Source organism: Centruroides vittatus, unplaced genomic scaffold (genome assembly GCF_030686945.1).
Source record: "Centruroides vittatus isolate TY-2023 unplaced genomic scaffold, ASM3068694v2 scaffold_861, whole genome shotgun sequence".
NCBI lineage: Eukaryota > Metazoa > Arthropoda > Arachnida > Scorpiones > Buthidae > Centruroides > Centruroides vittatus.
The window spans coordinates 4,929,743-4,953,208 of NW_027122718.1; the positions used below are offsets into that span (position 1 = coordinate 4,929,743).

Below are 23,466 nucleotides of genomic sequence, written 5' to 3' on the forward strand. Positions count from 1 at the left end.
TTGATTTTCGAAAGAGACTTTTAACTTCGAAATTTATATCATAACTTTATATATATTAAATTTAATATTTATTCTTTATTGAAATGATTCAATATTTTACTGGCTGGCTGCTCTAAATTGGTTTTCTTGAAGATACATTGCGGTGTTGTATGAACAGGGCCTCCCAGAAGAATATAAGGATTGGGGGCCCTACTGTAAATTAAGTTATTATATTAAAGATGTAAGCGAAAAAAAAAACATTATATAGGGCCCTTACAATCTTAAATTCTGGAAATTCACCGTGCTCAATTATTCTTTTCGTACGTATTTTAGAATATTTTTCATGGATTTTTGATCATCACCGTAGAGGAACAGACTAATATTAGTATATATATAAGAGGGATCGTTGAATAATCTTCAATAATAATCCTGTAAATGTTAATTGTAATTAATAATCTCCTACCGTAATTATCATTAAAACAATTTATTTGAAAATATTCTAAGCCAAATATACTTTTAAGTATTGTAACTTGGCAGTTTTTCCTTTATTTTTCTTCATAATTTCTGAGAATTTTGCCATTTTACTTAATAAAATGAATGTTTACAACTTTCAAATGTTTTGTTTTTTTCTTTTTTTTGGCCAAGGATTATTTTTAATATCATCAACTCTGACCTTTTATGTCCTATTTTAACTACATTAAGGAATGAAGAACGTCTGTTTGTTTGTCCTTTATTTTATCAAAATAAAGACGAAATATACAATTATATTTAAGTAGGATTTTCGTTCAAATTAACAAAACACATGATACTTTATTCCCTTTTTTTTTTACCAAGGAATTTATTTTAATAAAATTGTTTATGTATCTTGCACAATTTAATGGGGCATATTTATTTTATTATTATTATTATTATGAAAGAAAATTAAAATTTATATGTAATAATTAGGTTATAGACACGAGCGACTGTGGATACGGTTTATCCACAGCCGCTTATACTGATTATTTATTTATTAAATAATCAATGAAACACTCGACAGAGTGGACGAATTAATACATATTATTTTAGATAATTGTTTATATTTAAACCTCATTTTTTTGTCTCAAAAACTACTGTTTAATATAGAAAAAAATCGAGCAAATTGACTCAATTTATGAAACACTTCTAGGCATACGAAACACTTAAATTTTCCTTTATTTGAAGCCGAGTAAATGTACTGTAATCAAGTATTTCACCGTATTTTCGATAAGTTAATCATTGAAAACACGTTCTAGTTAATTATTTTATGCTTCCATCCTATAATACTAGAATATATTTTAAATTAGAAGTGACAGTGATTAAAATTTTATCAATTTTTTTTTATATTTTTGCCATTTAAATGCTATACAAATGCCATTTACAAATTGAAAGCGGCTAGATAATAAGACGAAGAAGGAATTTATTCGCGAGGACACATGACAGAAATTGCATGTTTTAATGACACTTAGTGTTTATAACAGGTTTCTTCTCGACACCCTGTCATTTATCAACAGTATATATATATATATATATATATATATATATAATATTAATAAGAAAATAATAATTATGAATTTTAAATCAAGTAAAAAAAAAATTAATTTCCTACTAGTAATAATAGTAATAATAGCCTAAAAGTAACAAGTTTTCGAAAGAGGGGGGTAAAAAATGGAGCGGTTTTATTTACTGTCGAGTCGTCGAACCTGCGTGTAGAACCGTCACGTTTATCACGTACGTCACGACCTGACATATCAAAAAGAGTGAAGCCAAAACCAGTCAGAAAATTCCCACCAGTGAGTAAAAATTTAATAGCCGAATACGTCGATAGACACCCGAAATTATTTCAAAATTAATGAGAAGAATCCCCCCCTCTACTGTGTAAAATTCTCCTTTTACAGTGTCGACTGTGTTGTACTCTCGGTGTTTTTCTGTTTTTCCTGGTGTGCTCGGACTACCGTACGCTTTTAAAATACCTAAATACCTGTTTTATATATCTTAATATGTCATAATTTATATTTATATTTTGTATTTAGAAAAAAAAATGGCGGCTGTGACAGCCGCCATTTTCTTTTTTTTTTCTTGCTTTATAAACAAATTTTGTCATTGGATAATTTGAAAAGTTTGGTAATTAAGAAAATATAAATTTATAATTAAGTGAATTAAGCGAATGAAATTTCTAAAAATAGCGTAATTCGACCATTACATGTAATTACAAATAGCGTAAATATGGCACGAATTTTTTGGAAGAAGCGTGATCGTGTTTACATTAAATTATTATGCAGATTTTTAAAATCGCCAGAACCACCCACGTAACGTTTGATCGTAGGATCAATATTATTTTTATCGTCATCCGAAAGACATTAATGCGGAATCTCTCTCCCCTTCTATCAAAACTGACTAGCCCATAGGCTCCAATATAGGAAAGTTTAATGTCAAAGATCAACCTATGTCCTCAATTCCATACACGGAATAATAATCCTGCTGTCGTTGATGACCTTGCTGTCTTGACCTCATCAAGCATTCCAGAAGAAAAAGTTGCACTGGAATCTGGAAACACTTATTGATCTCAGTCTAATTATACTAGGAATGCGCTCTGGGGTGTCAAGTACCCGTTTGAGGTTTATTGGTAAACAAATTAATTAAACTGTTTGGTTTCTCTTATCGCCCGCTCAGTAAAGCAATTAATGGAGGTTTCACGTAAAGAACCTTATCGAGATTGATATCGTTAATGGTTTTTTGCAATGCCCGTTTCATCTACAAATAGGTAACAATACATTACAGATTACAGACCCAATTCTAGAAGCTGTAATGAACATCCTTTCTTTATTTTCTTAAGAGTGAATCGACCTTCAGATTTTTAATTATATTCATAAATGAACTGAAAATCATAAATTAATTGTGTTATTTTTGAGGTGATCGTCCAATCAGGATCGAGAAGACAAAAATCATGTCAATGCCGCCACTAACACGAGGTCACGGGGTTCATAGGTCAATAAGTCAGTTGGTTTTTTTTAACTTCAGATAATTATAGTACGTTTTATTGAGTAGTGTGTATAAACTCATTTATATAACATCCTGTTAGTGGATATGCCTTGAATTAATTATTATGGAATGTTTACGTGGAATAATCGATGCCACCGAAAAATAATTAGGGTTGAAATAGCTTTAAAAAAAGAAAAAAAAAAGACTTGTTTACGTGTTTAATTTTTATCAGCGGTGTTTAAAGAGCAATGGCGTATCCAGCAATCTTCAGAGGGAGGATGCAGAATGTGCCATACAAAATTCGAGGTTTTACCGGGGGAAATCCTCAGAAGAGGGTCAGCCGCATTCGCTCAACCCCCTAAATCCGACCCCCATCAACGGGTGTCGACTGATACAGGGAATAATTTTCCAGTTTTACGAAATTACGGTTTCGGAATACAGAAATAATATATTGAGGTGACAAAAGACGAGGAAGAAAGTGAGAGCTGTTGACCGGATCTCGATTTAGACCGGATCATAATATGGGTCATTTCAACTTTGTTCTTGTTGGCCACCTTGGACCCGAAAGGGGCTCTGTTTAGGCGCGTGCATCTCCACCTTACAGATACACGACGTTAAATATTTCACCTAAATATTTTCCGGAAAACGTTTTGTCTTATCTACGTGCTTAGAATTAAACGTGGTGTTTTCATAATATTCTCTATTGCTTAACGTACACGAGAAAATTACGGAAATGGCATTATTACGCGTTACATCTCGTATTATATTCTATGTGTGTGTGATCTCATAACACGCTTATTTCGGTTCATTTTTATTAAATTTCTTTGAATAATTTCGTATAAAAATTGATATTTTTTACGTCAGCCATTGAAATATTTATAGTTTAGGTTTATATATGTATTATAAAATAGATTATTAATATTCATTACTTTTACGATAACATTTCTCATTTGTAAGCTTGCGGCAATGGTGTGTGTTGTTTGTAGGCTTGATTTTATATCTTAAAACATTAAAAAATTAATTTTTACGGTTATTTACTGTAACATTATTATTTTATTATTATGTAACACAGGATTTTTATTTAACTACACACGTTATTTGCAAATTTCTCGAACGTAACGCATTTGTTTCTCTGCCTGGAGCTCTTCACTTAACATTCATTATCCATTCAAGTTATTAATTTATATTTAAATATTTTAATTAATTAATTGTGATTTATAATATTTAAACCATTCTTCGATCGAATTCGGAACGTCTTTGTAGAGATTTTAATTTTACACCAATTGAATTGATCCGTATTAAGTTGAAGGTGAAATGTCTTAAAGGAGATCGATTCGAAATTTCAATCATTTCAAGTAATTTTCTTGTTTTATCGTATCCGAAATAATTGGTTATATACAAAGACTGTATTATTTACCTGTTTATTTAAAAAAAGAAACAGTTTTATTTCGTATAAACATATTATTAAGACTATTCTCCATAGGGATCTGTCCACTTATCAGTTGGATTTATCTCGACGTTTCACCATTTCGAATTTTCGTGTTTAGAATGATAAGTAATCTCAAAAATCTGACATAAATCAACAAGATTCTGATGTAATTCCTTAACGGGAAGAAAAGTCCTGTGTCAAAATGTTTGTACGTCTTTGATGCTCTTACGATAAAGACCTATAAAGGTTACAAGGGTATAAACTGATGATACGGAAAGGTGTGACTGTCATTCACTTATGATTTTGGAGCACAGGAACCTACTGCGACAGGGCGGTGCTTCACCCCTCTTCGTCTTCTCTTTCCTTTTCATTTTTTAGGGGGTTTTTTTTTCTTCTCACTTAGGAGGGCCGAGCTGAGTTATTTATGACGATGACCTTTAACCTGTCGTGTTATTCCTGCGACCTAGATCTAGTTGTCCAGCGAGGAAGTTACATAGAAAGTTTTGGCTTGGATGGATGACTTTTTCATCCGCATTCCATTTTCACATTTAAACGTTATTGTATAGATTTTCTGATAAGTCGTGAACGTTTTTGACACTGTAATTATGCGAATATTCTTTAGTATGCAAACAAGCTGTAGTATACAGTTTAATATACAGGCAAGCTTTAGTATACAAAATAAACTATCAAATATATAAAAATAATTTCCCATTATTTACTACTTAACACTTTTAATATATAAACACAAGGGGTCAAACTTAATCTTCGTCAGCGTTTAACATATAGGTGAAGGATAGTAACGTGTTAAAGGGGGACAAAAAACTTGACTTTTAAATCATCTTATTTAAAAAGTAATTAATTATTATGATTAATTATCTTCCTCCTGTTCAAAATATACATTTTATATTTTAACACTATTTAACTTTATAGGTCATACGACACGAAAAGTTTTCAACTGGAAACTTTAATCTCTCTTCGAATGTGAAACAGAAAGTCACTTTTATAAAAATTCAACTTGGGTTTCCCTTTTATATGCCATTTCTACAATAAATATAAATAGGCTAACCCGAAGAAATCTGAAATGGGATGGGAGAGGAAGAAGAAGAAGAAAAAATCTATTTTAAATTCAAAAACACGGTTTTTAAACGTATTTTATGAGAGGTAAGCTTAACAAACATTGACATAAAAATCTTTTAAAGCTTATGTATGGGTTTATTTTAGCTATATTTCCTACGAGATCTCTTAAAGCTTACTATAACTTATACACTGTATATGCTTATAGCAATTTTCTACTTTCGCTAGGAACTTCTGACTTAATCTTCCGAGAGTTGTTTTCTTTATCCCAGTGCAAGAATCTTTAATATCTGGTCATTTCGAGGTAAATGACATTTCATTTTTAAAAAAACACGTGGCTATCGAATACAGTACTCTTCAGTAATCAATAAGCCTCGAAAGAGTTGAAAGGTGTATGCAAATACGTAACCTTACACCCTCGATCGTGGACCCCTTTTTGTATTGATGCAAACACTTGTATATTCTATAATTTATTCACGAAAAAATCACCAATGTCTCCAATTTGCTCCCTCCCCCCAGAAAATTATCTGCAGACATCCACGATTTTGTATGCAGTCTTATTTTACGAATCCTTAACAGAGAATTCAGATTTGTATGCAAATAACATGGAAGTAAATGCGTTGCAACAAGGTTTTAACCGTCTGAAGATAGAAAATCATAAAGAATAAAATACCTTAAATTCGTTTTAGAATAGAAAATAGACAAAGTAAGGAAGTGATTACTATTTGATAAGAAATTACTAGAAAACGAGTTAGGATTTTTCTTCTTAAAAGAATAACAATTGACCAGATGGCTGTCCCCTTTTAAGATAATGAGAGTAAATTGGTTATTATCCAGGAAAATTATCTGTTAGTAAGCACAGAACTTTTATGCACACCTTTTAATTCGTTTCTTAACGGGCATTCGTCTTATTAATTTGCCTTCCTCCGGGGAAATGATTTACTTTAAAGTTATTCCAAAAATTACGTTCTTAACATTATTGTCTGGAATAAGTAATTTTTAAACAATCTGAAGTAATTTACGTGTAGTTTATTTTATTTAGAATTTATTATTTTCTAAGAAATTGAATAAAAGACTGGAGAACTTAATGTAGTGAAAATCAATTTTGCTTGATTTTTCTCTAGAAATAAAAGAAATTTTCGTTGAATTTTTAATAAGACTATTGTAATTCTTTCTATTATTATTATTTTATTTTTTGGCTTTTTGAATTAACAGAACACATCTGATCGTATAATGCATTTTAGTGTTGACCTGTTGTAATCTCGAAAACAAGAAGTAAAAAAACATAATGATAAATAACTTTCAATGATCTCAAGGTTAAAGAGTAATTTTAAAAGGAAATCTTTTTATAATTTTGTTTTTCCAGGAAAATTCAATTTTTTTTTTTTTTTTCTTCTTTCTTTCTTTCTCCAAAGAGATATTTAGTGGCCCCAACGTTCGTGACAAGAATGACGTCATCTACAGAATTGTTATACAATTGGTAACATTCTCGGGGACCTTTATTCCGTAAATAGCATCGTGAACCCTTAACCTCTGACCCCGCCGACGTATTGCCGTTTTGTATGTATAATTGTAATGTGAAGGGCGTAGACGACCTGGATTTGACCCAAATTCAACGTGTTCAGTTTTTCGTTTATTAATAAAACATTTGTAAGGCGAGAAAAAAAAGGAACCCCCCCTCCTATCGTAATTGGTATTTACAACGAAGTTCGTGGACTTGGAGACAGAAACGGACCCCATTGAATCTTCACTTCCTGATGGATTCTCTCGGCTACTATCTCATTAACGTCATTCTTTGTGAAATATGTGGGCAGTCTCGACAAACCTCTCTCCTCATTCATTAAATGACCCTTCTGCAAGAGGTATTTAAGGAGGCCGAGTGATTACAGAGGTTTTTTGCAGGAAGCAAAGAGCGTAAATCTGGCTGCAACACGGGCCATCATTATCCAAGCTAGTAATGAGCAACCACTGCAATCGCGATTTAGCCAACTAGTAACGTTTCTTGTCAGTAATATTTGCATATAAAGGTATATTTTATTAATACGTATCTCGTTAAAGACGACGAAAAGCTCCCCCCCCCAAAATAAACGTAGGAGGAATATTTTGCAAATCATGGGATTCATAAGCTGCCTAACGAGTTGATTTTGACATGTCGTTAAACAAGTTCTTTCATCAGATTGGTCAAGTTAAACATCTGCCACACATCAGACGTAATCTTTCTATTTATATACCAAAATATGTCGGATTTATAGCGTGTCAAAAGTAAATAAAAATGTCGGGTTATAACCTAGCATTTTATTATAGTATAATAGAGATACGAGCAATCTCGGATTTTTTTATTTAATGGCCGCCATCACAAATTGCTCGGATTTGTCCTTTCTCGATAAACGAGCACTTAAAAACAGTGTAATTTATTTATTTTTATCTCGTACGAGTAAATTCGTGTAGAAGGGGGGCGGAATCGATCCGGAAATAGGCGAAGTCGTTGTGTGTTTTGTGGCGAATTTCCGGATACAAAACAATCCCGAGTGAGGGAGCTTATCGAGTTTAAGTGGGTCACTTTTGATTCGAAAAAACAAAGAGAAGTCGGTGTTTATTTTCTTTTCGATTCGGATAAAAACGCCGAAAAGGAGGAGCGCGTTTTTCGACGTCACACAACTCATCACGATCCGGTGATTGTTTCGAGAAGCTAAAACAGGCCAAGGCTAAGACAAATCATAAGTTTCGTTCAGGTGTGTCTCCTCTACGCTATTTTACCTGCCACTTAATGACGTAATGATCGTGTTATAAAAAAAAGAAAAAAACAACAGAAAATCCTGAAATTTACGTGTAGATAATCATCCATTTTGGTTCTTTATATTTAATACTAAAATGTAATTTTAATTAAAGAATAATTTAAAGAAAAAATTAACTAAAATTTATAATTAAAATAAATCAAGTAACTCTTATACACCACAATTGAATATTTTCTGTGTGTCTATAGACCTATAACAATAATTAGGTGTTACTTTGTATTGTCCGTCATTAAATCTTAACGACATCTATTGATAAGAAATTGAATTATCTAGAATTGCAGGGAGAAGAAGAAAAACTGTCATTGGGTACATATTAAAATGAAATATTGTCTGTAGATGGGTTTATGAGTGATGGAACCCAAATGCAAGTAATAAGTGAAAAATTGGCACGAGGGGCAACATTAGATCAATGATTTCCAGAGGACATTGTCCCTATAATAAGACGTCTTACTTTATAAAGAACAACATCATCAATTGTGGAATGGAATGAATCCTATCGGATGGCATCAACACACGTAATAGCTCTGTGTTATCTTCCTAACTTTTCGATGAATTCGGATATTACTTTCTTATTTCCCTTCTAGTCTATTATTTATTTTTTTATATTACCGGTTAATTATATAAGAAATCAATGTATTTTAGTATAATTTCTAAGCAAATTTAGCCTCTCGAATGGAAATAAATGCTATTCAAAATGAATAATTTGGATAATTTAATATTCAGAATTGATTTTGTACATACGAGTATTCTATGTTTAAGAAGAAATCAATGAGAAAAAAATGCTTATGGTATGTTTAATCATTGCTACATCTATGACAAGACATGACATTCGTCAAATATATTATTAATATCATGTACACAGCTTAAGTACGGTCTATACTTCAGTGAACAATAACTAAGCTTATGTATATCAGTAACTTAAGATAATTATGAAGCATATATGACATAGGCAAGTTACTTTTCTCGATGAAAACTATTCATTCTAGACTTTCCTAAGATTTAAAAACATTCTAAATTATTTATTTCTCGTGTTACTGACGTTTATTAGATGCAAGCATAAAAAATATTTGCATTAACTTCTGAGCTTTGCTTTAACGATAGCTTATCATTAATAGCATTATTAGAATAATTAATAATGCTGTTATCTTTTTTTCTTTTAATGCTTAACAGAAGGATCACAGGAGGGCCTTCTGTTTAGCGAGCCCAGTATTATCAGACCCACAATGGAGCTATAATAATATCAAGAAATCAATAGTGATACAGGGGGATGCAGCAGATCCAGCTCATCCAGCTTTATAAGGGGATGCAGAAGGTATACATTATACCTTATAAAATTTTTTACAACCTGAGGTACTCGGCTTTACTCAGGAAAACCCTCAAAAACTGTTCACCCCTCTGTGTAGAATTTATCAATGATTTCGTATGGTATTAAGGTAAAAAATTTATAACTTTTTTAAAAAAAATAAAATACCGTTGTTATAATTATCGACATTAAATGACTGGGAGGAGAAAGAAAACGAGAGATTTTTAAAGGATTATACGTCGAGTTCGTAAATTAAATTTATTCGATTTACATTAATTAAACACGCCCCGAAATGTAAGAACATCTCCTTTCAGATAATTTCAAATGAATTTCTTCACAAATTTATAATAGAAATATTTTATGTACCGGTCCTAAAGTAACGAGACGTTTAAATATTATTATTTTGTTCAAATTTTTCTATTTTATTACGTGTTGTGTTTTTCTATTACGCCATTATTAATCAATTTAGAGGGTGTGTCTGCTAGGAAAAATCAGGTCAGTTTAACATTCAAATCCCCTCGGAATAACACAGAATATATATGTATATATATATATTACTTTATTATGCAAACACTTCGAAAATAATTTTTATTATATTCGTTAATTTTGGTATTTTATTTAAGAGTTAAACTGCAATGGCTTCCCTTAATTTGCTTGTGTACCAATTAAATAGAAAGTGTCGAAACCAATTAATTTACAGGAAAATACGTGGAAACATTTATACAAATGTCTGGTGATCGTCCGAGTTAAGAGGTTAAAGTAGAAAAATACCGGATGAGAAAATAAACTACCATCTTTCTGGAATGTATTATTATATTTACTTCACTCGTCGCTTCTCCTCTGTTTAATTCCACTTTCATCAAAATATATCATCTTAAAAATCTATTTTTAACCTCATATATACGTTTTTAATACTTTTATAAACATAATAACATTTAAGTAATTATTACATTTATTTATTAATTCGATGCTTGTTTGTTTGTCTCTCCTCTACCTACTCTCTGTTTGTCTGTCCTCTACCTACTCTCTGTTTGTCTGTCCTCTACCTACTCCCTGTTTGTCTGTCCTCTACCTACTCCCTGTTTGTCTGTCCTCTACCTACTCCCTGTTTGTCTGTCCTCTACCTACTCCCTGTTTGTCTGTCCTCTACCTACTCCCTGTTTGTCTGTCCTCTACCTACTCCCTGTTTGTCTGTCCTCTACCTACTCCCTGTTTGTCTGTCCTCTACCTACTCCCTGTTTGTCTGTCCTCTACCTACTCCCTGTTTGTCTGTCCTCTACCTACTCCCTGTTTGTCTGTCCTCTACCTACTCCCTGTTTGTCTGTCCTCTACCTACTCTCTGTTTGTCTGTCCTCTACCTACTCTCTGTTTGTCTGTCCTCTACCTACTCTCTGTTTGTCTGTCCTCTACCTACTCCCTGTTTGTCTGTCCTCTACCTACTCCCTGTTTGTCTGTCCTCTACCTACTCCCTGTTTGTCTGTCCTCTACCACTCCCTGTTTGTACTGTTATGAAGAGAATAATTTAAATATTATAAATAAATAAATAAAAAATTTCCTTTCGAATAATTCAGATCAGATTTTGATTGATTTTTAATAATAATTTTATTGAATATATAGAAATTGTGAATAATTAAAATTGTAAAATTTTCATCGATTTTTCAACTTTTTTTTTTATAATATATAATTTTAGAAAAATTTATAAACAACAATTTACCAGAAGTTTCTTCCTTTAGAATAATTCTAAATTGGGGAAATTTGTTTCTGTTTTTCTTTTTTTTTTTTTTAATTATAAAAAAAATGTATAAATTTGTTAGCTTAAATCTCGTTCATACAATGGATAATTATATAAATTACACTCCGAATACAATCTTATCCAACATTATTACAAATATTCAATAACTAAAAAACATGAAATATAGGATCCAACATCTCCATTCAAAAAAATTATTTAGAGGAAAATACATGTTATGGACATATGATTAGATGGAAATTTAATTATAATTATAGTTATTATTATTATTATTTATTATTATTATTATTATTATAATTATTATTTGGAAGCTAAAAAAATATATATATATATATAATGAATAAATCTTCAAAGTTTTTTTAAATGTCTTCATCATTTTCTTGTATTTTACGATCAATATCGACCCCTTTTTTGTAACCGTCTTGTCTTTCTGGCAATCGTTAATTTTTTATTTCGTCTTCGGGATAAACTATAATTAGACATAATACTGTAATTTGTCGAGGGGTAACAAAGGATAACAGTATAAAAAAAATAAAATAATAATAATAAAGAAAATACAGTAAACAATACATAAAATTGCATAGATAAATCCCATTTCCTAACCTGGTTTTCGTAATGGGTGCCACTGTAATCAATAGTAAAATTATTATTATTATGGTTTTTGGCTTCTAAAATGGGTGGTAATACACGCTTGTTTTCTTTATTATCGTTTACGTTCCGTTTGTCTGGTCGTCTAAATAAGTTATAATTATTTTGTTAATTTAATACGAGCTAATTTAACACGAAAACCAGGTTGTAAGGCCGTGTTTAAGATATTAATTACATTTGCATATAAAAATAGAGGAAAAATAAAAAAAATAAACACGTAATTTTTGGATTTACGACGATAGCAGAATAATGAATCCTGCTAATACGTTATAAACGTAGCAGGTGTTTACGTCAATAAATTTTAATATTGTAATAAAACGAAGAGATAAAGGGGGAAGGGATACGGTTTCGATATATGTAGGTTAAAACATACAATTCATGCCAATGTGTGTAGTGATTTTTAAAATTAAATCATGCGGTTATGTACATCCCCGCCAAGCAATCCGTTTTCAATTTTGCGAAATGTAATTTTATGCGGGCATAAATCCAAACTCAATAAACAGGATAGAATTTTTTCGTGGCTTTTAATATCATGCTTTAAGCATATCGTGTACACAACAACATCGTGCAAACAAACAATAACATAACTGGAATGGATAAAGCATCCGAAAAACAGGCACAATCATAAAAAAACCCGGACGTTTTTATTTTGTTTATTTAGATACGTGGCTGTTCGGTATCCACATAGTCGAGCGGTGTATCCGGTGACGTAGAAGTCGAAGGCAGAAGGGATACATTGCACCTACCTGGTACATCTCGCTCTTCGATTTCGTCACTTCTCTGCTCGGGGTACATCAACTGTAAACGATATCTGACCACAATCAGAAAACCCACAGCGGCGATGACCGATATCACCACCGAAATGGCAATTTCACTCGAAGCCAATATAGTTGTTAATAGATAGTCTGGACGATTTTGTAAAATTACGGCTCCTAGAACTATCATAGTTACCGCGTTAGCCCAAGAGAGCCAAGATAGAAAGATGTAAAACATGGTGTATCTCCTAGCTTTACTTTTACGTGTGGCTGCTCTTATACCGATAAGTCCAGAAAAAATGGCCACCAGACCCACGATACCTCCGAATGCTAGGTAATATTTAGTTCGGCCGATAACGAAATATCCTGTTAAACCCAATATGGATAGAGTGCCACCCAGTAGCGTGAATCCGATGCTGATACCAAAGACGATCTTTCCTATCTTGCTGAGTGGAATGTCCGACGTCGAATCACATCTGTGCACCTTCTTGCAAACCACTGGTTGGGACCATATAGCCTGCATGTTCAAAACGTTAAAGAGTCAGCAACGAAGCGAAACACTCTCCATCATGGGGTCTCCCAACAACTACTGTTATCGTATACACTGACTATGCGCAGCTGTGAAGAGGCTCCACCTCTGCCAGAATCGATTGATACGTAGCGATAAAGCAAGAAGAACCCACTGTACTGTACGTCTTCCTCACGTTCAACAGGTTAAATAACTCCATTTAAAAAAATAAAATTAAATAAACTACCAGCCTACACCTTAATACCAATCGCTCATCGCTTCATTTTTACCCTTCCTACCCTCGCAAAATCTCCTCGCTTTTTTACGTTTAACACTTAAAATACGTGTTTTAGCCTTCGTTTCCTATCGTTTTATATTATTCTCCTACCTAATAAATGAATAAAATTGCTTATCTTATGTTGCTATAGAAACCATGCCGGGAATCGTTAGAAATATCGTTGCGGATACGTACACCGCAGTTAGAAACTCACTGCGCATTTTAACCCATCTATATTTTCACTTTTATACCCGATTTACACATATATCTTACGTCTGAAAATATATAAAGATATGTACGATTCAACAGTCGATTCTTTTTAGCTCGGTTCGATACATCGATTAGGTTTGTCTAAGGATTAGATCTATTTTTAGAAATGCACAGGCAAAATGATCAGAAATTGGTGCATTAAAAATAAATGCGCAGATATGTAAATTATATATTCATGTACGATTTTTAATGTATTTTCTTTTTTACCTACAAAATATCCTAATTAACCTAAAAAAAAAAATACACGGATCACGCCCGTTCTTCCTTGGATAAAGACCACAGAATTTTATCTGTTTGGGGTAATTGATAGATGTGGATTTTAATAAGTGAAAAGTCACTAAAACTTAATGGCTAAATCTCGTTCCACTAAGTAAAATTCACGATATCATTTCTTTTGTTTAACATTGGACGTTATTGATTTTGGACCATTTCCAAAATTCAATATATATGAGTTTAATCTGTTGCTTTCTAGGAAATTCTCCGTTGTAAGAAAATTCGGAGCCAACGTCAGCCTTTTGTGTAATTCTACCCCCTTTATCCCCTTACCGTTTATAAATATTTGAAAGAGAAAAACATTGTGTAATGTGTGTCGTGTTCGACCAATCATATTTAACGTTTGTTTTCTTTTTTTTTTTTACGGCCAATTAAAAAATACGAAGCAATCGAAAGAGACGGCCACGAAGCATCTGCAAATGAGGCAATCTGTAAAGGTTTCGTCGGTTGTGTGGGACGTTAAACGTTAGAAAAATACTGCAAATAAAAGTATTAAAAGGATCTGTGTGTTTTTTTTTAACATATATTTTTAGAAAATAAAATAACGAAATTCTATCGGCACGTCTCATTAGGATAGAAATCATAGAGCTTTTACTTTCAAGGTAATTGAATTACAAGTATAGATCTCTTTATATAATAACAATCGCGCATCTTCAACGATCTTTCTCAAAATTAATTAAGTTGGTATCGAATGAAATTCTTACTTCATCGATTCCAAAAGAATATGGCTACAAATTAAGAAGAAAATTTCAGATTTTTAAAAGCATAAAGGGAAGAAAAAATAATAACAAACGTCTTGATACTGTTGCATTCGTATTAATTTTAATGAGTGTACTTAAAAAATCGATATAATTGATTAAAATGCAAAATGTACTTTCCCTTTTCTTTAAAAATATATGGACGTTTGTTTCCAAAATATACAATTTATCAGGAAGTATAATGGAGAAGAGGGTGAATGGACTCTGCTATGTACAGTACAGTAGACCCCCCTATAACACGGTAGATAAGTTCCGTGTTATATGAATCCGTGTTGTACGAGTCACTCAAATACACGAGCCAATCACAGCCAGTGTGCCGGGCTGTGATTGGCTCGTGTATTTTAAGTGACTCGTACAACACGGAACTTATCTACCGTGTTATAGGGGGTCTACTGTATATGCAGTTTTGTTATCTCGAGTCTTGTAACTAATAAGAATTTTTTGTTTTATATTTTATTTGCTCCTAAGAAAGAAGAGCCTTCAATTCAATATTTTCTTTATACAGCATATAAATTATAAATATCCTTAAAAGAACGATTTATTTTTCATATTTTAATAGGTTATAAACTTCTGATAAATACGCTGTAGGGAATTACAAATATATATATATATATATTAATCTATAGTAATTTTATTATATTTAGAAGTAAAAATACAATGAGATTGATTGAAGATGGATGGAAAAAAATATATATATATATATATATATATATATATTAAAAGATTTATTTCCATTTTGTAAATTTGATTGCACGAAGACAGAGTTCATTGCACTGAATGAATATATTAAAGTAAGCTTGGATGTATCTAAACTCCATACTTACTTTTAATAATTTGTGCAGTGCATCTTAAAGAATTCTATCAAATAATAAAATTAGATTAGAAAATGTTGTAAAATTTATTTACTTGAAAAATTAAGGTCAATAGTGGAGTCACATTTCTGTTTTTCTGTTTTTTTTTTTTTTTTTTTCTAATGGTAAGAAATATATAAGAGAGAGACATTTCAAAAATTGGAACGTTTTTCTTTTTATATCCTAATTGGATTCATTCTTTGCCCGAAGACAGTTCATCTATCGAGTAACTAGAAAGGCCAAAGGTTGAAATTTATCAAATAAAATAACTTTATGGAAATTCGGAGCGGTTTAAGTTATCAAAAATAAGTTACAAAGTACGTTTTTATATATATATAAAATCGATGAAATTCGTATAGAAAATAACTAAGATATTTAATTACGTGAAGACATCTGTGACGTACATTCGGCTAATTATAAATTAATCATTATTCTAAGTGTGACGGTAGTCTATGTCCTAAATTAAACGTAATTATCAAACGTTAAATTCTCTTCCTTCCTAACCATCGAAGGAAAGTGAATTTCGGAGATAAGAATCGATATTCTAACTAAAAATTTATATTAAAAATTACGCATCTGTTAAATTTTCGTGTTTTATTGTATCTGTTATATCAATACATTTATACATATCTGGTACAGTAGCTGTTGTAGATAGGCCTATAAAAACAAGAAAATTACACACATTTTTTGGATTATTTCCAACAACAATCACGGTTTCAGAATATTTTATAAAGTTGATCTAAATTTTTTTTATTATTACAATAATTTGCATGAGATAATGTATAATTAATTCGTATTTAAGAAGAAATTCGGTGTTAGAAAGTTACTCGGAAGAAATTCCTGAATGCCTCAATGCGCCTTCTTACCTGTGGATCTCGTTGCTTTTACAATGCAAATTCGAGAATTTATAACATTCGAAAAATCTGCAGAAAGGAAAGGAAAATCGAATTTACATCCTTATATTTATTAACACAGGCGAATATTTACGGCAGACATATTTATATTGATCTCTGCGGCTCGTCATTTTCATTGGTTCTTTGTTACTGTTTGGTACACATCGAGCGCTTGTATCGACGGCGATAAAAATAACATTTTATTTACAATCATAAATTAGATCAATCATAAAAATACAGGTTGATTATTTCTCCTTTCTTCTCACATTTATTAAAAATATTCATGTAAAAATCTATATAGTAACACATGATTTTACATTAATCGCATTATGAATTTTTAATTATTAATGATTTTTATAATGTATTTCAAGAATCTATCGGTTAAATTTGTGATAAGAAATGCGAAATTTTCACGAATTTATTAATAAATTAAGTAAATTTCGGAATAATTAGGTATTAGAATATTAAAAAAAATCACATGACCATTTAAATACAGTAAAACCTGTGTAAGCCGGAAAGCACTGAATATCGCTCCGTTTAGGTAGGTTTCCTCTTTATTCGGGTTCCGTTTTAGGCAAGTTTTACTGTATTTCGACATTATAAATGCATTTCCCCCCCCTCTGTAATTCGATTTATAAGGCAATTCTACTCGATATTGCAGCTTTCATATCGCATTTGTAACAGATGCATATATCCCCCCCCCTTCAGATATTGAATGATGATATTGAAAATAAAATTTCCCATTTTATATATTCAATTTTTATTTATTTATTTATTAAATTCGCAAAAATTCAACGGTAAAAAAACACTCGTAGTTTTATATTTCAGAACAAAACAATTGAACAAAGGATTAAAAAAAAACGCATTAAACGTGCATCTTCACGCACTTCTTACCACACAATTTTTCACTTCTTCTCTCTTATTTTTCGTATTTATTACAAAGAAAAACAGGGAAAAATAAATGAAATTTTATAAAATAAATAACAAATATACTTGCATCGATATACTATAAAATTATAGGAATGATATCGAATACAATTTGTGAAAAATTAATTCGTTTTATTCACATTACAACGATAATAAATTATTTATCTACGTGATTATCGGGTGTAAAATTTCAACAAGAAATAGTTAATTACATTCCGAATCTTTGTACACACGTCACACACGCTTCACAGAATCAGTAACGGGATACAGAAGTACCCAAAGGGGACTTAAAATGCTTGAATAATTAATAAGCACTTTTTAGTCTTATATACACTCCTACAGCAGATTTTCATCTTCTTATATGTACCAAATTATCATCGTCATCATTTTCCTCTTCTTTATCTTCTTCGTTGAAGCCTCAGCATCGCATCTTTCAGTTCCTCTCCCTACATATTTTTATTCCAATTTTTCTTTTATTTTTTTCTAAAATATTAAACACGACGAAATAACAAACAAAACAATAAAACAAACCACAACTCCTACGTCATAATACATTACGCAAATTGATTGTTTGGAAGCGAAAGCAATCGTTATAAATGATTAAAAAAAAACCACAAGTCTATCAGTCACGTGGAAGGTCTGACGTCAATTTGTCTCGTACTTCGACGGCAAATAACAAAATGGTTATTCATAAATTTCAACCGTTACTATAGCAACATACGTGCCTACTGTTTTAATGGTTTTATATACCTTTAGATACTAAAGGATGTATACCTCTACATCCTAACTTAACTTTTCTAAATGTCGCCGTCATTTTTAAGGTCAGAGAGAATCTCGAATGCCATTTAATGTCCGTTTTATTGATTTTTAGAGGCTCTAACCTTTCACCAAAAGTGAAAAAAAAGTGAACCCCCGTATTAGTCACTGGCGCCATCTGTTAGGCATCGAGAGAAAATCAATACAAAATATTTTTTTTTTTTTAAAGAATATCAGTGGGTGTTTTCATATTAAAACTATTTTTAATGGGATCGATGGAGGTAACCTTTACGACTAAAAATTAATTATAAAACTGTTAAAAATTCATCGATAATTTTATTATAGTTGCACTTTATTTACTCGAGTAATTTAATATATAAAATTCTCTTAATGTTTATATATATAATTTAATTTTAATGAGTTATTTTCTATTTATAAACATACTACGCACACAAAATAATTTAATTTGCGTGTAAAAGAGTTTCGTAGTATTAAAATTTATATAATTTTTATTTAGTATATGTAAATATTTTAATTAAATTTAAATTGTTTTAAAATTCTTAAAATGTAGTAATTAAACGTATAATTTAATCTGTTATATAAATATTAAATATAAAAAAAAATAAAAAAAAATAATAATAATTTTAAAAGGGTCCTTAACCGATTCGTGTCGCCATCTGTTGACGTAAAAAGAAGACTTCGAGGAAGGTATTTATTTAACTAAATCGCTAAAATATTAAATTTAAAATGTATAATAATTTTTTTAAAAAAATTTAAATAGGTTATTATACAATTATAATAATATACGAGTCGTTGGAACGATGGATCGAAGGATTTTATGGTAATAGAGTTAAATTGTTGACCCTAACCTGATGCGGATCATTTTAATAAAAATTGGTGTATTTTTAAAAAGATAAAAATGATTTTTTTTCTTTATAATTTTATATTTTTAACGCTTTAAGTGGACAACCGACGGGTAAAGTATTCAAATGCAAATAGTGTATTGACTTGAATAAAGTGCTTGTTTGCGCTCCAAACACATTTGATGGATAGATCCCATAGATACGAGCAATCCGACGTTAAGTGACATAAATGTTTGAAGTAGTGACGTTTTGTCACACGCTCAACGGGTGAGAACGTGGGAAGGGGGGGGAAATGTCTATCGAAATCTGTTAGTTTTGAAGAATAACCAATAGAAAAACTTTGTAAGAATAAACAATCGATAATTTTTTTTATTTTATTTTTCAATAGATTATTCGATTTTTTCGCATTTTTCTTTATTCTTAAACGCTTTTTTCGCGCCAATAAAAATTCTTTTTTTATCTTGAAAATTTTCGAACGTTTCTTTATACATTAAAAAACATAAAGAGTTAAAATTGTTTCTGGCTCCATCTGTTATGTGATTTTATTATAAAATGGCAAAAAGGTTAATTTTGAGGGTAGATATGAGTTTTATATTAATCCCATTTATCTCCTCACCCCGTTGACCTTTAACTACAAAAATTTAATAGAATCAATGCCCTGAATATACAAAATTTTAGAAATTTTTGACAAAATGAAGCTTTAAAATTATGAAGCTTTAAAATGGGTGAATAAAATTGTGACCCCCCGCATACACATACGTACAGAACCCCTCATTTTTCCCTCATTTATCGACGTTTCGAGGTCTTTCGACTCCCAAAATTGTAAACATTTCGGCGAGTTTTTCGACCCATGTCCATACATTTCCTCTGTTAGCTGGGATAGTAAAAGTGTACTTATACACGAGTGTATATTACCGCGGTTTTTTAATATTCAAGCTCGAGATTACTTGATAAATGAACCTGTTTATCTAACATCATCTCGCAGAATTAATGTGTTACTTAACGACTAGAGAGGAAACAGTTAACAGTTATTTAAATCTAACAACTTTTGCTAGTAAGACAGTCAACTATTTGCATGAGTATCATTTTTATCCAGTAAATAAACAGATAATTAATAGTCTGAGAGTGATTCGATGATTAAGTTTATACTTTCCATCTCCTTGTTAATACTTTTACATCCTCACTAATGAAACTCGCTAATGATAGCGAACGTCACCGAATAGTTTTTTTTTTCCTTCTTCTTCTTTTCTCTTCTTTGCCCCCTTTTTAAAGCTTTGTACGCTTTTAATCAGAAATTTTTTTATTTTCCTGGTGATATACCCGCTTATAACGCTAAAATTCTATGAGATAAAAAGCGCTTTTGATTTATAATAGGGATTTTTATTTTTAAAAGTGGGCATATAAATCATTTGAATAGAAAAATAGAGGGACATTCATCATTCTATTTTTTGAAAAATGGAACAAGTTGGGTGATGATGATGATGATAACCTTTTTTTTTTTTTTTTTTCCTCTTTGTTGTGGGTCTAAACACGGATTTTTGGATGTTTGGCTCTAGATTGAACAAAAGTTCAATAGAAGAATGTACTAAATCGAATTCGGAAGGTTAATGGAAGCGGCCAAGTGAAAATCTTTCTTTTCCAACTGACATTTCGTTAATTGTTCTCGATTCCGTTCACTAATCATAGATCACAGAAAGTGCAATTGTAACCCTAACGTGTTACGTCTTTCTATAATGATTCTCTTTGTATTATCTGCAATGCTTAATTGAACGAGAAAGATAAAATAAAAACCTAATCTTCAAGAACATTGGATCTAAGTGGAGTCTAATCCGTTCTTCAATTATATCATATACTGTCAATAGAGGATATGAAAGTATTTAGAGGGGTGCAAGAAGATTATATACGCCTTACTAGAGAGAAACCCTTAGAAGGGAAGTGTAGGAAGGTTACATACGCCTTACAAAAGAGAAACTCTTAGAAGAGAAGTGCAGGAAGGTTACATGCCCCTTACAAAAGAGAAACCCTTAGAAGGGAAGTGTAGGAAGGTTACATACGCCTTACAAAAGAGAAACCCTTAGAAGAGAAGTGCAGGAAGGTTACATGCGCCTTACAAAAGAGAAACCCTTAGAAGGGAAGTGTAGAAAGGTTACATACGCCTTACAAAAGAGAAACCCTTAGAAGGGAAGTGTAGGAAGGTTACATACGCCTTACAAAAGAGAAACCCTTAGAAGAGAAGTGCAGGAAGGTTACATACGCCTTACAAGAGAGAAACCCTTAGAAGGGAAGTGTAGGACGGTTACATACGCTTTACAAAAGAGAAACACTTAGAAGGAGGCGCAGTTGCGCCCTGCCCATCCCCTAAATCAGTCCCTGTAAACTGTATACCGTCCATAAGTCTGACACAGATATGAAAACTTATTTGCATAAATTTCGATCAGCAATATTATAATAATAAAATTTATGAAATGATAAAATTAAATTTACTTGAAATTTAATTTTTCTCTCGAATATTTTTTGCCTTTGTATCAAAGGAAATGAAATTTGATGATGCATGTATACCACACCAAAGTCTGGTATCAGCACTATTTTTATATTTTATTATTTCTATTTTTAGAAATAACTTATGATTTTCGAATAGGCCAAACTCTAAAATATATCTTATTCTAACCTAAAACCGATTTCATACTTTAAATAAAACAATAAATTTATCGAAGAAGAGAAAAGACAAACGTTTCTGCCCAATTTGACTTTTTTTCAGAGACAGTCGCATTCGATCTATAATAAGTTGATTTGAAGGCTAGCTATTGTCAAAAGGTATTATTGTCTATCTGGTCCCACCTTATTCTCTGCTTGGAATCGATAATTATTACAAGTTACAATCCCCCTGCTAAAAATATGATTGCAGCCTTATAAATGGCACAGTTCAAATTTATGATTTCTCTCGATTTTTCTTCGATTTTTATTATCACTTTCTCTCGCCCCCCTTTATCTCTGTCATTGAAAAAGGGGGAAAAATCGATATTTTGGATAAAGCTCTGTCAGATGTATCAAATTTTTCTTTCTTTGTTGCAGATTTTACTTTTTAAACTGCTCTAAAATGGGGAATATGTTTGTATGATGTCAGCAAAATATCTTCGGTCAGACACTACGGTTTACGAACTTTTATTTTTTTATTTTTTCCTTTTGTTTCTCTTAGACATTTATAAAACTTTAGACAAAGAAAACATATCCAGTCTGAAATTTTTAATTTATTTTATACATTATATAGATACATAATACGAATACACGTGTAGATGCATAATATAATTGTATAAATACGTGTATAAATAAATAATATAGATAAAGTAACATACATTATATAATATAAATAGAATAATTAATAAATAATTAAACACGTGAGGTACAAAACTAAATATACAATTGTGAATCTGAGAAATACAGATGTTTTGTGTTTATTATTATTATTTATGATTATTCATAAAAATAAATGTTTTTTCTATAATATCAAATGGATAATATATTTTTACCTCTTATATATATATTAAAAAATATATCTTATTTATTAAATGTTTTAATAAAATCGATAAGTATGTGTGTAGTAAATAGTAATAAATCTCATAAAATCATTAAGAATCACACTTATTGTCTGTAGTTACTTACTAAAAGCTAATAAAAAAAGTGAAGTGAGAGTTTTAAAAGAATATTTTTCTTTAATTAATAGTAAGAAGTCTGGCAGGAGCGATAATATATATATATATAATTGGATGAAAAACTCTCCTGGTGTTCTTGATAGGAAGATGAACTTCTTGTTTCAATGATTCAATTTGTCGAATGTGACATTCAGACAAATCTATTTTGGTGGATCTTCCGTAAACCAAACAGTGTTAGAAAGAAAGAATATTTTCTTCTGCTTTTGCTTTCGTTAATCATATTATAATCGACATCGCCTAGAAGTGTAGAAGAGAGAGAGAGAGAAAGAAAGGGGAGAAGAAGAGGAAAAAATCTTATGTATATACATTACAATTCCCGCTTGCTCTAAAATAAATGTTTTTTTCTATACAGTTTGCAGAAGTTGTCAAATCACGAGCACGCAGTAATTTCAAGATATAATCTTGTTTGAGTTGAACTGTAAAGAAAAAAGTAAAAGAAATGGTACTTGATTGAACAAACAAAGAAGCAGAACTGCTGGATGTGACAGCGAGAAGAGTTTTGTGTAATCCAGTTGGGAGGACATAGAGATAGAATATAGCATTTTATTCCGAACGGTTCGACATTTCGTCCAATTACTGCCACACATCTGTGACATTAATACACTAATAGTGTAGACCGTAGTTTGACGAGTGAAGATAAATTCGTGTAC

The 23,466-nt window shown here is 31.1% G+C and overlaps 1 long non-coding RNA gene across 1 annotated transcript; it reads left to right on the plus strand.

Annotated features, from left to right (window-relative positions):
* Nucleotides 1-18,849: 18,849 nt before the first annotated feature.
* LOC136989976 (uncharacterized) lies at nt 18,850-23,074 on the plus strand. The gene is made up of 3 exons (XR_010882983.1): nt 18,850-18,951; nt 22,179-22,243; nt 22,828-23,074. It is a non-coding gene; the product is annotated as an uncharacterized lncRNA (long non-coding RNA).
* Nucleotides 23,075-23,466: the final 392 nt, after the last annotated feature.